Source organism: Lipotes vexillifer, unplaced genomic scaffold (assembly GCF_000442215.2).
Source record: "Lipotes vexillifer unplaced genomic scaffold, Lipotes_vexillifer_v1.1 scaffold519, whole genome shotgun sequence".
Classification (NCBI taxonomy): Eukaryota; Metazoa; Chordata; class Mammalia; order Artiodactyla; family Lipotidae; genus Lipotes; species Lipotes vexillifer.
This window is the reverse complement of record NW_006773945.1, coordinates 1,195,189-1,209,127: the sequence shown is the minus strand read 5'-3', so window position 1 is coordinate 1,209,127 and position 13,939 is coordinate 1,195,189. Positions and strand designations below refer to the sequence as shown.

Below are 13,939 nucleotides of genomic sequence, written 5' to 3'. Positions count from 1 at the left end.
TAGATTGTGTGTTACTGAACACATAGCAATCCAAATACTTCAAGGTGCCATTTTAAAGTTTTAAAATAAAAGAACCCTCTACATTTCAATGAACAACAGAATTCTGTGTTTCATCCACCTCATGACATTATTATTAAAAAAAAAAAAAAAGGGACAAACATACAAAGGAGGATTTTTTACCCCCAAATCAAGTGATTCCCAGGTGCAATCAAACCGTTTTGGAAACTAAATTATAGTTTGAAGCAGATCCAGCATAAAATTAATAATTGCTTGGGCAAGGCCCAGCCTGTGTCTGGGTACTAACCGTTATAAAGTCTTTTGAAAGTCAGGATGGAAAAGACTAGCTTTACTCTCAATGTGTTTACCCACAGCACCATCAATGCCTGTCCGCTCCTCTTTCTTTTCTGTTCGTTTGTTTTAAATACACAAGCAGCAAAACAGCAGAGATTGCTCCCCAGAGGCTGTTTACAATCTATGAGTTAAGTCAGCACTTTAGTAGTAGCGTTGCCTGGTTATTTACTGTGTCATCCCAGAGTAGGGACTGGTCTTCCCGTTAGCTGTTCCTGTGTCAGAATCCCTCCCGCCAGCCAGGGAAGATTATTTGTTCTCTTTAGAGTAACACAACACTTCATCCATCTCAGGTCCCAGCTAAAGTCCTTTAGCTTGAGGGGAAAAATCTTACTATTATCCCTTTTACTGGCAGGATTCCTTCCAGGACCCTAATCCCTTGAAAACACATGAAGACATTTCATAGCAGCATTTGAACTGAGCATGGCTTCTAGTGATAGCTTGGGGCCATCCAAGGCAGTTCAGAAATCCCTGGCATGAGCACTAAGAGATGGGTAGTATCAGACATTCGGAAGTACTCCAGAGAGTTTTCAGGAGGCAGGTTTTTCATGCCAGTGGGAGAGACTAATGTTTAATGATAGTCCTGGGGATGAGGTGTTAAAATAAACTCTGATTGGTATGTGCATGTGTGAGGGGAGTGGGGAAGGAAGGGAAGGGAAGAGGAAAAGGAAGGGGGGGGGAGCAGGAAAGGAGGAATAAAGAGGACTCAAAACCAGAAATAGACTCACTGTCTTCCATGCAGAATGTGTACTGAGAGCACGGTGACACTGACATTTTTATAGGCACTAAGAAGTACATGATTCCCCCCTGGTGAGGATTGAGGTTCCGTGGTCTAGGGAACTAGTTATTCAGGTGTGGCACATCTCAATTTTGTTGGACGATGGTACTACAGAGTACCTAAATCTTCGACCAGACACAGTGAAATAATACTTTTCATCACTTTGGAGTATTCAGTCTGTTAATTTTTCCGTAGACTAGGAGTTACAGAGTTCTATTGCCTTATCCTTGTTCTAACAGAGTTTTCTTAATCTGTCATTCAGCTTTCTTCACTTACTTCTTGTTTTTGTTTTTGGTTTTGGTTTTCTTTTGCGGTACGCGGGCCTCTCACTGCTGTGGCCTCTCCCGTTGTGGAGCACAGGCTCCGGAGGCGCAGGCTCAGCGGCCATGGCTCACGGGCCCAGCCGCTCCGCGGTATGTGGGATCCTCCTGGACCGGGGCACGAACCCGTGTCCCCTGCATCGGCAGGCAGACTCTCAACCACTGCACCACCAGGGAAGCCCTTCACTTACTTCTTAACTGTACAATAAGTATAAAGTCATTTGCCTCTCAGTAATGCTAATAATCTAGTTGATGATATCATGTGCTTGGTAAGTTAAAAATCATGGTCAGAGTTATTAACCATTATGAAAAGAAAAAGTGAAAAGCTTAACTGTAGAGAAACATACTGTATAGAAAAATCTGTGGAACTTCCATTCAGTATCCAGATTGTCTGGATTCAAACCAATTTCCTAGTTACTCTGCTTTTTTTAAGCAAACATTTATCAAGCATTTATATGCCAGAGAATACACTAAGCTTTTAACACATGTTTTCTCATTTAAATCATATACAACTCTGTGAAGAAGGTATTTTTTTTTCCCATTTTACGGATGAGAAAATTAAGGCTGAGAATAGTTAAGTAACTTGCCACAGGTCACATAGCTAGTAAGGGTAGAGCTGAGAGTTGATCCCAGGCAGCCTGGCTCCAGAACCCAAGCCATGAGGTACTGTGCTATCCTGCACCCCCTGTATATACAGATGCAGAAGTGGTGCCTTCATTTTTCTGAACAAACTCCTTGTGACCTTCCTCAGTATGGCCCATTTCCTCTCCCCTAAATATAGCAAGTCATGCCATGCGCCAGCTCTCGTATTACTCTGTCGCACATAGCAGCAATGCCTGATGACTGTAATAGTAGGAGGGCTGTAGTGGCCGAGGAGCTTAAGGAGCATGTGAAAACCTCCCTTCAGAAGCTTGCCCAGAGTTGCCATTGAGCCCTCGTGTGCTTTTGGGGGACTGAGTTCATGAATGGAGTCAAGTTACCTGCTCTAAAACCAACAGAAGTGCAGTGCGTTTGTGAGGACTCTGCTGGGATGCGCAGCAGCCTTCTGCTGACTTCAGGATATTTCCTGGCATCTGTTCAAGCGTAAGCTGATTGCAAAGCCTGCTGGAGTTGCAGTTCGTATTAAAGTCAGAGTAGATAACAGGTACAAATACTTTCTCCACTTTGCTCCTCCATGTTTCCCTTAAGAGGAAGAGGAAGAAGGAAATGAAGTGAAAGAATACCTAAAAAATTTATTCACTCCTTCAGTCAGTCTTGGTCTAAAAACAAACAAACAAACAAACAGACAGACATTTCTTGAGTGCCTGTTCTGTGTGCCGGTCCCTGAACTAGACACTGGATAAACCAAAGGAAGCAAAACAAATATGTTCCTGACCTCTTGGAACTTAAAGTCTAGTGAAGAAAGACAGAAGATTAAAAGGGTAATGCATGCATAGATACATAAGACAGATATAACTATCACTGAGAAAAGTACTAAGAAGATCAAGACTTCTTTGTTCCTCACAGAGGTTCAGGGCGAAAGCTGCTTCGGTAAGCTCCATTGGCAGGTAAGTTTTGTAGCTCTCTCACCCAGGATGTCATCCCTTCTTAGTCCGCACATGATCATCTCCATGCTTCCTCTGGCTTTGGACCAGTTAAAATCTTTTTCCAGCTTTATTGACATATAATTGACAAATAACATTGGTGCAGATTTAAGGTGTACAATGTGATGATTTGATACACGTATATATTGGGAAATTATTACCACAGTAAGGTTAGTTAACACCTCTGCACCTCACAGAGTACCTTTTTTTTCATGAGAAAATTTAAAAACTACTCTGTTAACAACTTTCAAGTATATAAGACAATATTTTTAACTATAGTCACCCTGCTGTATATTAGATCCCCAGAGCTTATCCATCTTTATAACTGGAAGTTTGTACTCTTTGACCAACATCTCCCCATTTCCCCCACCGTCTAGTCCCTGGAGACCACCATTGTACTCTCTGTTTCTATGACTTCAGGCTTTTTAGATTCCACATATGTGTGAGATCATATAGTATTTATCTTTCTCTGTCTGACTTCACTTAGCGTAATGCCATCAAGGTCATCCATGTTGTTGCAAATGTCAGGGTTCCCGTCTTCCCTTTTATGGATGAATAATATTTTTATCACATTCAAAATAGGTATATATAACTATATAACATATTATGTGATATATGTAATACATATCATTTATCACATGAATTTATATATATGTATATATAAAACAGTCTCTTTATCCATTCATCTGCTGACGTATACTTAGGTTGTTTTCTGTGTCTTGGCTATTGTGAATGACGCATAATGGCAGCTTTAAGGGGCTATGCCCTTCTTCTCCTTGCACCCCATTCTCCTGTGTGGCTTCTGAAGTGACTAAAGTAAGCCTGGCTTTCCAGGAAAATGTCTGCTGCCAGTTGCGAAAATGTCAATATCACTTAGTAAGCAACTTGTAGACCTGCTTCATAGCTTTGAACATGGAAGCAGCAAGGGAAAGGTCACCAAAAGAGACAGCTGTGCGTGTGTATTAACCACTCATCAAAATCAAATGACAAAACCGTAAGCCAGGAAAACAGAAATTAAAAATATAAAAGGCAAATGTCTTCAAAATTTTATTTTTAAAGTCCAGCTGTTATTTGGCTTGAATATGACAAGACAGCATTTCTTGTTCACCACGATATTTATAAAACTACAAATTCTTCGGTGCTGGGGGCTTAGGAAACATGTTTAAGGTCTTGTTATACTTTGGAGCATTTGTTGGCTTTATATGTATTGAGCGCACAAAAGTCGTTAGCTCCTGTGTAGGGCATGTAAGGAAGAGAGGACTCAATTAATTGAGTCTGTCACCACGTATTAAGAATGACGAACAGATTTTAACTTTTTATGGACTTTTCATACGGTGTTTCCCCTCTCCTTGTTCTCCTTAGGCAAGAGTGCAATTCTTATCCCAACCCTCCTAATTTCAGGGTTGCAAGGTATAGTAGAAAGGGCTCTGGTCTGGTTATTGGGAAATTTGGATTAAAGTTCCTTTGCTAAACGAAGGCAAATAAGTGACGAATGCCCCGGGCTTAACTTTATCTTTTAAAAGAGGTATGTTGGATTCCATTATTTCTAGGGTCCCCTCCAAGTGCAAGATTGTTATTAGGGTCTTCATGAAACATAGAGTGTGTTTATTACAAGAAAGGTGATCTGTCCACAGTAGCTTTCACTTGGTTTTTTCTTCAGAGAAATAAAAGAGGAGACCAATATCTTTGAGAGTATATTTGTACCACTTGCTGAATCGAATTTTCAAGTCTTTTCTTTTTTTTTTTTTGTGGTACGCGGGCCTCTCGCTGTTGTGGCCTCTCCCGTTGTGCAGCACAGGCTCCGGACGCGCAGGCTCAGCGGCCATGGCTCACGGGCCCAGCCGCTCCGCGGCACGTGGGATCTCCCCGGACCGGGGCACGAACCCGTGTCCCCTGCATCGGCAGGCGGACTCTCAACCACGGCGCCACCAGGGAAGCCCTGATCTTTTCTTTTTGTTAATGAGAAGATCTCTCCAGTAGCATTTCCTAATTACCTTTCACAGATGGAGCCCCCCCCCTTCTTCTTCTCTTCCCCCCAGCAACGATAGTTGTAGCCTCTGCCTTATTTTTTATATTCTCTCCATCCTGTTTCTTCTCTCTCACACACCTGGGGCCTCTAAAGGGACACTTTTCTTTTTTTCTGTTTTTCAGAATAGTCTGGGTAAGAAAACCTTCTTCTAACACCTCTTTTAATTCTCAAATTCAATTATTGTGTCCCAGCCTCAGAGGGAGGCAACACCTCATTTTGTTTTGCTTTGTTTTGTTTTTTCATACCTCATTTTGACGTGGAGCATAGTGGAATATGAGCTCTAAAAGGGATGAGCTCTGAAAGTGATTACCATTAGGCAGGCTTTTGGACCCTGGGTTGGAACTGTAATGATGTGCTGTCCTCCATGTATTAAAAACTTGCATTGCTTTGAATGGAAATGGATATGTGCACCAAGAATAACCCCTTTTAGAAGGGGTTGCTCTCAGGTTCTCAGATTTGCTTAGAAAGGTTTTATAGATTTGTACTGAATTTGTGAATTGGATCCCAGCCAAGATGGCCTTAACCCTTCTGAAAGCTCCATTTTTTTTGTGAACTTCTGATTGCTTCTAAGTTTTAAATCTCAAGATAGCTTTATTATTGTCAACTAAAGCTCTCTGTTTATAGACAAATAACAGGGACTGCAACTTTTCCTCTTTTTCCTTAAAAAATGCACCACTTAATGCGAATGTCTTCTCCTAAAAATCCTGCTTACCCTTTGATCCATACTCTGGGAAATCTTTGAAGCTTTTCACATTTCCTTTCCCCTCCCTGGATCCTTACTCCTGGTAGAAAAGGACAGTTGACCTGATGATACACGGCTCATTCAAGGCAGCAGAGGAAAGCTGTAGTATAATCTGGGGAGGGATTTAAAGGCTACATCTGCTTACACTTTGGAATGTAAAGGTCATTATTTGTCCAAGCCCACCAGAATACAGTGCTTCACATCACAACATTTAGATTCGCAGAATTGGAATAAAGGAGAGAAATGTAATCAAATTTACAATTCCATCCAAGAAATCCCTTTTTATATTCCTGACAAGTAGTCATCTCACTTCTGTTCAAATGCCTCTAATAGTCTCATGACAGAAAACTGACTACTTCTTGAGAAGCTCATTCCGGTTCTAATTTTTAATTCTTTGTTATTTGTCTTTGCTTCCTTATAGCTTCTACTCATTGGTTCTAGTCTGACTTTTGGGTTCCAACAAAATAAAGCTTACCATTTCTCCACGTGACACCCCTTCAGACATTTCCTCAAGGGTTAGGAAACTTAAATTCCGGTTGTTCTACCCTAAGCAAGTCAATTTCTTTCCCTGAATTTTCTCAGCTGTAGGTGAGGAAGTTGGTGTAGATGATTTCTGGTTTTTAAACTCTTATCTTACTGCCGTACAATTGAAATCATTCACCTTTAAGTCAACTAGAAAGTAACAAGTGTAAATTAGGGACCACACCATTTTTAAAATAAGTGAAATTATTATTAAAATATATCAGAGATGAGATGTCTTTGTCCAAGAAGGTATCCAAGTACTAGATTGTATACCAAGAATAAAAGATGGGGAATTATACATATTAAAATAAAAGACCCAGGGAAATCCAGAGGGAGCACCAACCAGAGCTTTGCTGTGGGCTTATGGGTCTGGCCTTCCATAGCTGCCTAAAATAGCATTTCCAGGCATCTCAGAAAAATGAATAGGCAAAGCAGTCTGTATGGAACCAGCAGGCTGAGGTCTGAGGCCAGGATGGGTGGCCAGGGAGACCCCAGACATGGTGAAAACTGAGTAACAGCCACACAGGCTGGGAGATAAGCAGAGTTCAAAAAGCCCTTGGCTCTGGACTAACTCTGTGGTATCACAAAAATGTATTTTACTGTGGATATAAACAGTTTTAGAGGATCCTGTGCACCAGTTTATATCAGCACTATATATAAAGTGCAGCTCTCTTAAACAAGCAAATAAACTTCTCTTAAAGAAATATATTTGCTGTGTCTTAAAAGCTCCCAAATAACTTTTAATGTTGGTAGAAAACAATTTCCATTGAACTTTCCAAGTGATGGATAGTCCTGATGGGATAAGAGAGTGAAATGTCAAGATTCTTGTATAACTCCATCCCCTAATACTCCACAAAGCGAATTCAACCTGCTTCTTAGAGTTGCTTAAGCTAGAAAAGCCCAATCAAAGACCCAGCCTCCCTTTCGTGAGGAGCCTAGCCCTGTCCAAGAGCTGGTTTCTCATTGGGCTGCCTTCTCTAAAGAGGTATCATTGACAGTGTCACCACACACACAAAATTATCTGGTTTTCTGACCGAATATCCTCTGTTCTGGGGAAGAAATGCTTGTCTATGCCATTACTGAATCACACAGAAGTGCTCCCCCATCTTGCTGTAGCAACTGGGTGACAAAAGATTTAACACCATCTACCGTGAAAATCAGATCCAAGACAAGAACAGCTGGCACATGTTCCCAATGGGACTGCAAAGTCAGTCTATGGTTCCTCAGCAGTATAGATGTCTGCCTCACATAAACCAACATATTAGAATAAACGCTGGCTGATAGAGGTCTATCTGCCATGTCTGGACTAACTGTGTAGTGACTGTTGAGGTGTGGACCTTGTCTAGTTCCCTGTCCCTAGAATCCTCTTCTCTTGGCAGCAAGAGCCACTTGACTTCCCATCTGCAGGCTATAGAATTCAGCCCAACCTTAGGCTGGTGGAATTTAAAGAGTCTCAGGCCAATTTGGTGTGCTCTTTAAATTCTCCCTGCTTAAGGTCAAGACCGAACTTGAGAACAACCTTTTTTTCCCTTTTTTTTTTTCCCCAATTGGTCCTTTCCTTCTTTTCAAGTTCTGATAACTGTGCTTCTAACTTATTCACAAAATTCAATAACCGACCAGCTCTCCCCTATTTTCTGTTACTGACTTCCCTATCTTTTTTCTCTTTAACTAAGAAATTCTTACCTTTGAATATCTCCTTCTTTTAGATACACTGTCTCATTTTACTCTATCACTGTTTGTTTACACACACTGTCTGTCATTTCATCCTCTTTAGAGGTGGTTCTCTGTAGACTGAGCCACAAGTTCTGATAGCCAGGTCTTTCCCAACGGGGTCTATCCCTACTCAGAGTCCCCCAATCTTTAGTTTTACCCACATGTTCAAGTTATAATTGACCAATTATCTCTTATATACACAGCGCTGTTACGAGCACAGAGAGAAGGATTTTTTAAAAGATGGACTATACTGTATTCTTCAAGAGCTAGTAGTGTAGTTGGGACGATAATATTAGCATACACAGAAAGCAGAACAGCCTACGGTGTTATATGTTATAGTACATCATTAGAGAAACAGAAAGGAGTGCTATTTAGAAGAGGAACCTGCAGTGCTTTGTTAACAGCCATGATTCTGGAAGGTCTGATAGAAATACAGCTGGAGATAAGCCTAGGTTTGGAAAAACAAAGAGAAGGAGAACTTTCAGTTGAGGGAATGATCCAAGCAGACACAGAGACGGTGAAGCACGTGGACATTCACAAGGAAGTTCCAGAAAAGAGAGAGTCACTTCTCAGCTCTGTGTTCTCCACCAAGCCCAATACAAAGCTTTCCATATATTTATACTCAGTGAATATTTGTTGAATTGAATATGTTATAAAAATAGCTGGGTTCCATACTGCGGAGGGCCTTGAGAGTCAGGCTGAGGAATTTGGACTTTGCCACCAACTAAATAGGCATTAAACTTTAGTTGTTCAAGATTGACTTAGATTATGTATAGAGGTTAAAAATAATGGAAAAGCAGAAGTTAGGTTGGTCTTGGTGGTCTGTTAGTCTCTTTATTCCTCTGTTCTCTTTAATGTCCTTTCAGAGGGGCTATTCAATGGCTGTCTTTTCATATTACATCATGGGAGAGCTGAGTAGGTGTTAGGAGGGTTTTTATTCAAGTCATTTAAAAAATACCTCTTTTCCTCCTGGGTATAGTACTCATTTACGTATGATTTCACTTTGTCTGCTGTGACTGTTCGATGCCTTACAGATCAGTCTTGTACTTTTGCCTCTCACTAGAGGAGAATGATCTTTTTTAAATGATTTTGTTCAGTGGCTATTTACCCTTAGACATGGTGTCCCAAACTAGGTCATGGTACCAGAGGGAAGAGATTGTGTAAGAACCCATCAATATTTGCGTTATACTGTAAACTGTTAAATTTAGGAGTAGGCTGTAACAAGTAATTCTGAACTAAAACTTAATATCCCAAGTCACAGCCCTGGAGAGAAGAATTTCATAAGCAGTATATTCAGCCATTTAAAATTTTTACTAAAAATAAAAATTGCACCTTACTGGCTTATGTATATTTGCTTTCATGGCAGAGAAATCACTTCATGCTTCCTCAATACACGCTGACTTTTCACTAGGAAGGTTGATCCTGCGTGAGGACAAAATGAAAAATGGTAACAGCAGCTACTCCATGCTGCAGAGTCACAGAACTGCTGGTAGAGCAGAAAGGAAAAACAATTGTCAAATGTCCCTGAAACTTCCCTGTCCTATATTTATTATACAGTCAGTAATCCTAATTCTTTGTTATTCCAGTGAGTCCTTTATAAAAAGCTGGTCTATAAATTCTCAAGATAATGGTTTCTTCTTTTTTTTTCTTTTTTTCTGGCTTGGACTGAGCAGCGCAGTCTGGTTACAGGCCCCACAGGTGGGAACTGGGGAGGTGTGAGATGGTCTTTTTGATTGTGTCTTAATGCATATTCGATACATTTTAGTTCTATATCATAGGGACACTCTTGAAATATATTTTTAGCTTTGGGTCAGGAAAGAGGCTCCATTAAGTAGTAAATTGCACTCTCCAGCTAAGGGCTCATTTTATAACTATGCTGAAGGACAGGACTGTACAGTGTAGGGAGTATCACCCAGGTATGGGGAAAGACTAGAAAGGGAACAAATACGAGTTAAGCACCTGCTTGTTCTTGGTACTAGAATAGACATTCTACTGCTTCTACTGCCATTACTACTGCTACTATTTCTAAAGGCAGCTACTGTTTAATGAGTGGGTCCTGGGTTCCAGTCACTGCTGGGAAATTTATGTTCCCACTTAATCCTCACAAGGATCCAGACAAGCAGAAATTATTAGCTCTCTTTTATAAGGAGATGAAACTGTAGTTTAGAGAAAGGAAATAATTTACCCAAGGTTACTTAGCAAAGATCAAATCAAAATTCGAACCCACATCTGTCTGTCTACATAGCATCTGAGCCACACTGACTCCCGTTTTTCTCCAAGATGAGCTGTTCAGTTGGTTGCCTTTGTTCAAGTAGTTTTTTCCTGTTGGTCTTCATTCAAAAGCAGAAAAATTTAATGAGAAATAGAAACCTGTGAAAGTTTTTTTTTTTTTTCCAATCTTTCAAACCACACAAATATTAAATACCTTTCAAATACTTTCACCAGATTCTCAGGGCAAAGAAGTTTTGATATACTACAAAATTGAGTTGATTACCCCAAATCCTTGTGCCCTCTCCTTCCAATACTGTCTATTTCCATATCCCTAACCTTAAAAAAATTAGTTTCTACTGCACCTGTGATCTGCGTCTCTCATTCTAGTAAAAGGCAGATTCCCTGGGACAAATGAAATGAAGAAGAAAGACCAACTAAATTAATTTTGTTAAGAGTTTTTAATCTAAGTCTGGATACCATTGAAACAATTCAGCTGACCATTTTAGAAATTTACTTTGATGGCAAGTGTGAAACTTTGGGAATAGTTACATTTGAGTTCATTGTGATTTTGCCACTTACTAACTATGAGATTTGGGCAATTTAACTTCTCTAACCTCAGACGTGGATTAGATGGTCTTTAATATCCCTCTCATGTTAAACTTCTCTAATTCTATGAGCATGTTTTATCCATTTCATATTGACTCTATCGGGAAGGTCCCATCATATGCCTATTTGAATATATGCTTCAGTTGTATATATTTACACAAACCTGACAGCATTAGAATAGCTTTCAGATTTAATATTTCCGAAAAGCTCTGACATGCCTTATCATCCTTTCAGGATTTCCCCGGAAGTGGGAGGCCAGGATTTCAGATTTGTACAGTGTGGAAAGTCAATAAAAGAAGTAAGATTAGAACCAATGATCTCTGACTTCCAAACAGCTGTGGGTACATTTTCCCATTAAAGCCATTTTTATTTTATAGAGGGTTCAAGTAAGGCAAAGTACTTAACAGAATATAAGAAATAAATGGGATTTATACAAAATCTGATTTCAGAAATTCCCAGGTTCTAATGCAACATGTAGACATCTGAATCTCACTCTAAAATTTTCACTGTCGAAGATGTCAGATGCTCTCTGCTATGACATTTGAGTACTTACCTTATGCCAGCTTATGTACCAGACCCTAGCAAAGCAGTTATGAATAAGACACAGCGTTGTTCCTGCCCTTTTAAGGTGCATAGTCTAGTGAAGGTGGGCAGATACAACTGGCAATTTGGATAAAATATAGTAAATGTAAGATAGAGGCAGGCACAGGGTGCTGTGGGCGCCTAAAATACTTAGCCCAACCTGACGAACTGGGTAAGACTGTCTGGGTAAGATGATCCCTGATATGAGTCAAAGAATGAGTTGATTGCAAGATGGAGAGGAAATTCCAGGCAAAGGGAAAGCATGGACTCCTAGTATAAAGCAACATGGTATATAGAGAACCAGAAGTAGTTCAGTATTATAAAGCAAAAAAATTTCAAGTAGAGTAGCTAGAGATGAAGCTGGAGACGCAGTAGAGAGCCAGGTCATGGAGAGCCTTGAATACCATACTAAGGAGTTTGGACTTCATCTTTTGGGCATTAGGGAGCCACTGAAGACTTTAATATAGGAGTGCTCTGGTCAGAATTGCATTTGTGATGGATTACCCTGGCTGAAATTAGGAAGAGGTATTTAAGTAGAGACTGGGGACTCAAAATTGGAAATAAAATTCCAGCTAGAAGGCTGGTATTTAAAATAGTCCACCAGAGAGAATGAGGCCAAGGCAATTGATGAGTGATAAGGGTGGAAATGAGAGGTTGGATTTAGTAGTATCTTTGTTAACTAATCTGAGATTTGCTTCATCTTGGTTTGTGCTTCTTAATTTCATGTAGAGTCTGTGGTAGTGTATTGAGTTGGATGAAGCCAGAAACTGCTGAGCAACATGAATTATTTAGTCTACCAGCTTTTCACCAGCCTCTGTATTCTCCAAGGGAATCTGCTTGAATCTGAGACTGGTTCTCCTGAAAACTTAGGGAGCCAGAACCTATTTTTGTCTTATTTCCTCCACAGTGGTCTCTGGTTCAAACTTAAATAATGCCTTTTTGCCTGGACTCAACAGCTTGTAAGCCCTCTCCTGTGCATACAAATAGCAAATAGATAATAAGTAGAGTATTTGATGTTCTGTGCTACTTTCAGGTCATTAAAATAAAGAATCACATAAGTTATCTCAGTTGCCCTAGGATCCTGTAGTTGAAATAAGATAAAGGGCTCTGTTGAGCTGTCTGTGTAAAGCAAATATAACTTGAGAATTAAAAAAAAAAAAAAAAAAAAAAAAAAAAAAAGTAAACATGGGCACCAAAACTGCAAGCAGGAGACCCTTGAAAACACAGCCTGGTGTATCACTGGTTAGAATTTCCTTCATTTTGCAAAGCCACGAGCCACATGCATCAGCTCACCACAAAGTCATTAAGCCTTTTTAAGCTCAGATGAAAAACATTAACAAATACCACAAAAGGCTTTAGTATAGCCCCTTTGTTCACTCACATATGGCACTTTATAACTCCTGCGCCACTCTGGTCGTGGTGTTTGTTTAAGCTGCCTCCATCAGGCTGGTCCTGAAAGAACAAAAGACATCTTGAGCAATCCTAAGCAGGAAATGGGCTAATCTAAACATGGTTTGTGACACTTTAAGTAGAATAGAAAGGGGAGGGATTGATTAGTCATTAATGTCCAATTGGCTCCATATGGATGTTGCAATAATAAAGCCTTTTTTTCAGAGCAGTAGCAGAGTTATTGAATTAGAGGTTTATGTTTCCTCAGAGCGGACCTTAGGGAATTCCCTTTTGGTTCTTCTTGTTGATCTTTTAAAGAGAATGGAGTTTCCAATAGGAAAAAATAGAAGCCTTATCTACAGTAGCACTTGCTCATAATCCTGCAACCAAGGAATGCATTAATTTAGCTTTGTTTTAATCCCTGCTGTAATTTCACTCCTTAGTGCTTTCTTTGCATGCTCTTGCATCTTTGGACCAATTAGACAGTGGCATGAACTTCATAACTGGTAATAGGCTCCTTTAATGTGCTTAACAGTACAGGGAAATGGCATCCTTACAGGCGGAAAGCAATGTTCCAGCCAAGGAATGGTGGGCTTTGAGATTCAGAGTTATTTCATGTCACTGAATAGTGCCTGGGGTAGCTTTGGTGTAGGAGAAATGCACTAGACTTAAAGTCAGAAGACCTAGGTTCTAGATCTGGCTTTGCTCCTTGTTAGCAATATACTAGCAGCCGGTTATTTCAGAGGCTGGTAACTCACCTCTCTGAGCCTTGGTTTTCTCATCTATAAAGTGAAGTGAATATATTTACCCTCTTACCCATTTCAAAGGATTGTAAGGAGGATTGAGATAATGTATTTACTGAAAGCACTTTGTAAATGTTATTGTAGGTAAAATTCCTTAGTACACTTGGTGTTTCTATTCTGGAAACTGATCTCTGGTCTAGACTAGTGAAAAACATAAACTGTTCTTTAAAATAATTACTTTGGTACTCTAATTAGTGAAATGTCTGTTTCCAAATTGTCCAGCGGAATTTTTTCTTTATGTGTACACTACATATGTGTATATCTTTATCTCTATCTATCTATCTATCTATCCTCTACCTATCTAATTTATTCA

At 39.9% G+C, this 13,939-nt stretch overlaps 1 protein-coding gene across 6 annotated transcripts in view; it reads left to right on the top strand.

Moving 5' to 3' along the window:
• SOX6 (SRY-box transcription factor 6) overlaps positions 1–13,939 on the top strand; it is a 527,512-nt gene that overhangs the window by 488,573 nt on the left and 25,000 nt on the right. The window lies entirely within an intron of this gene.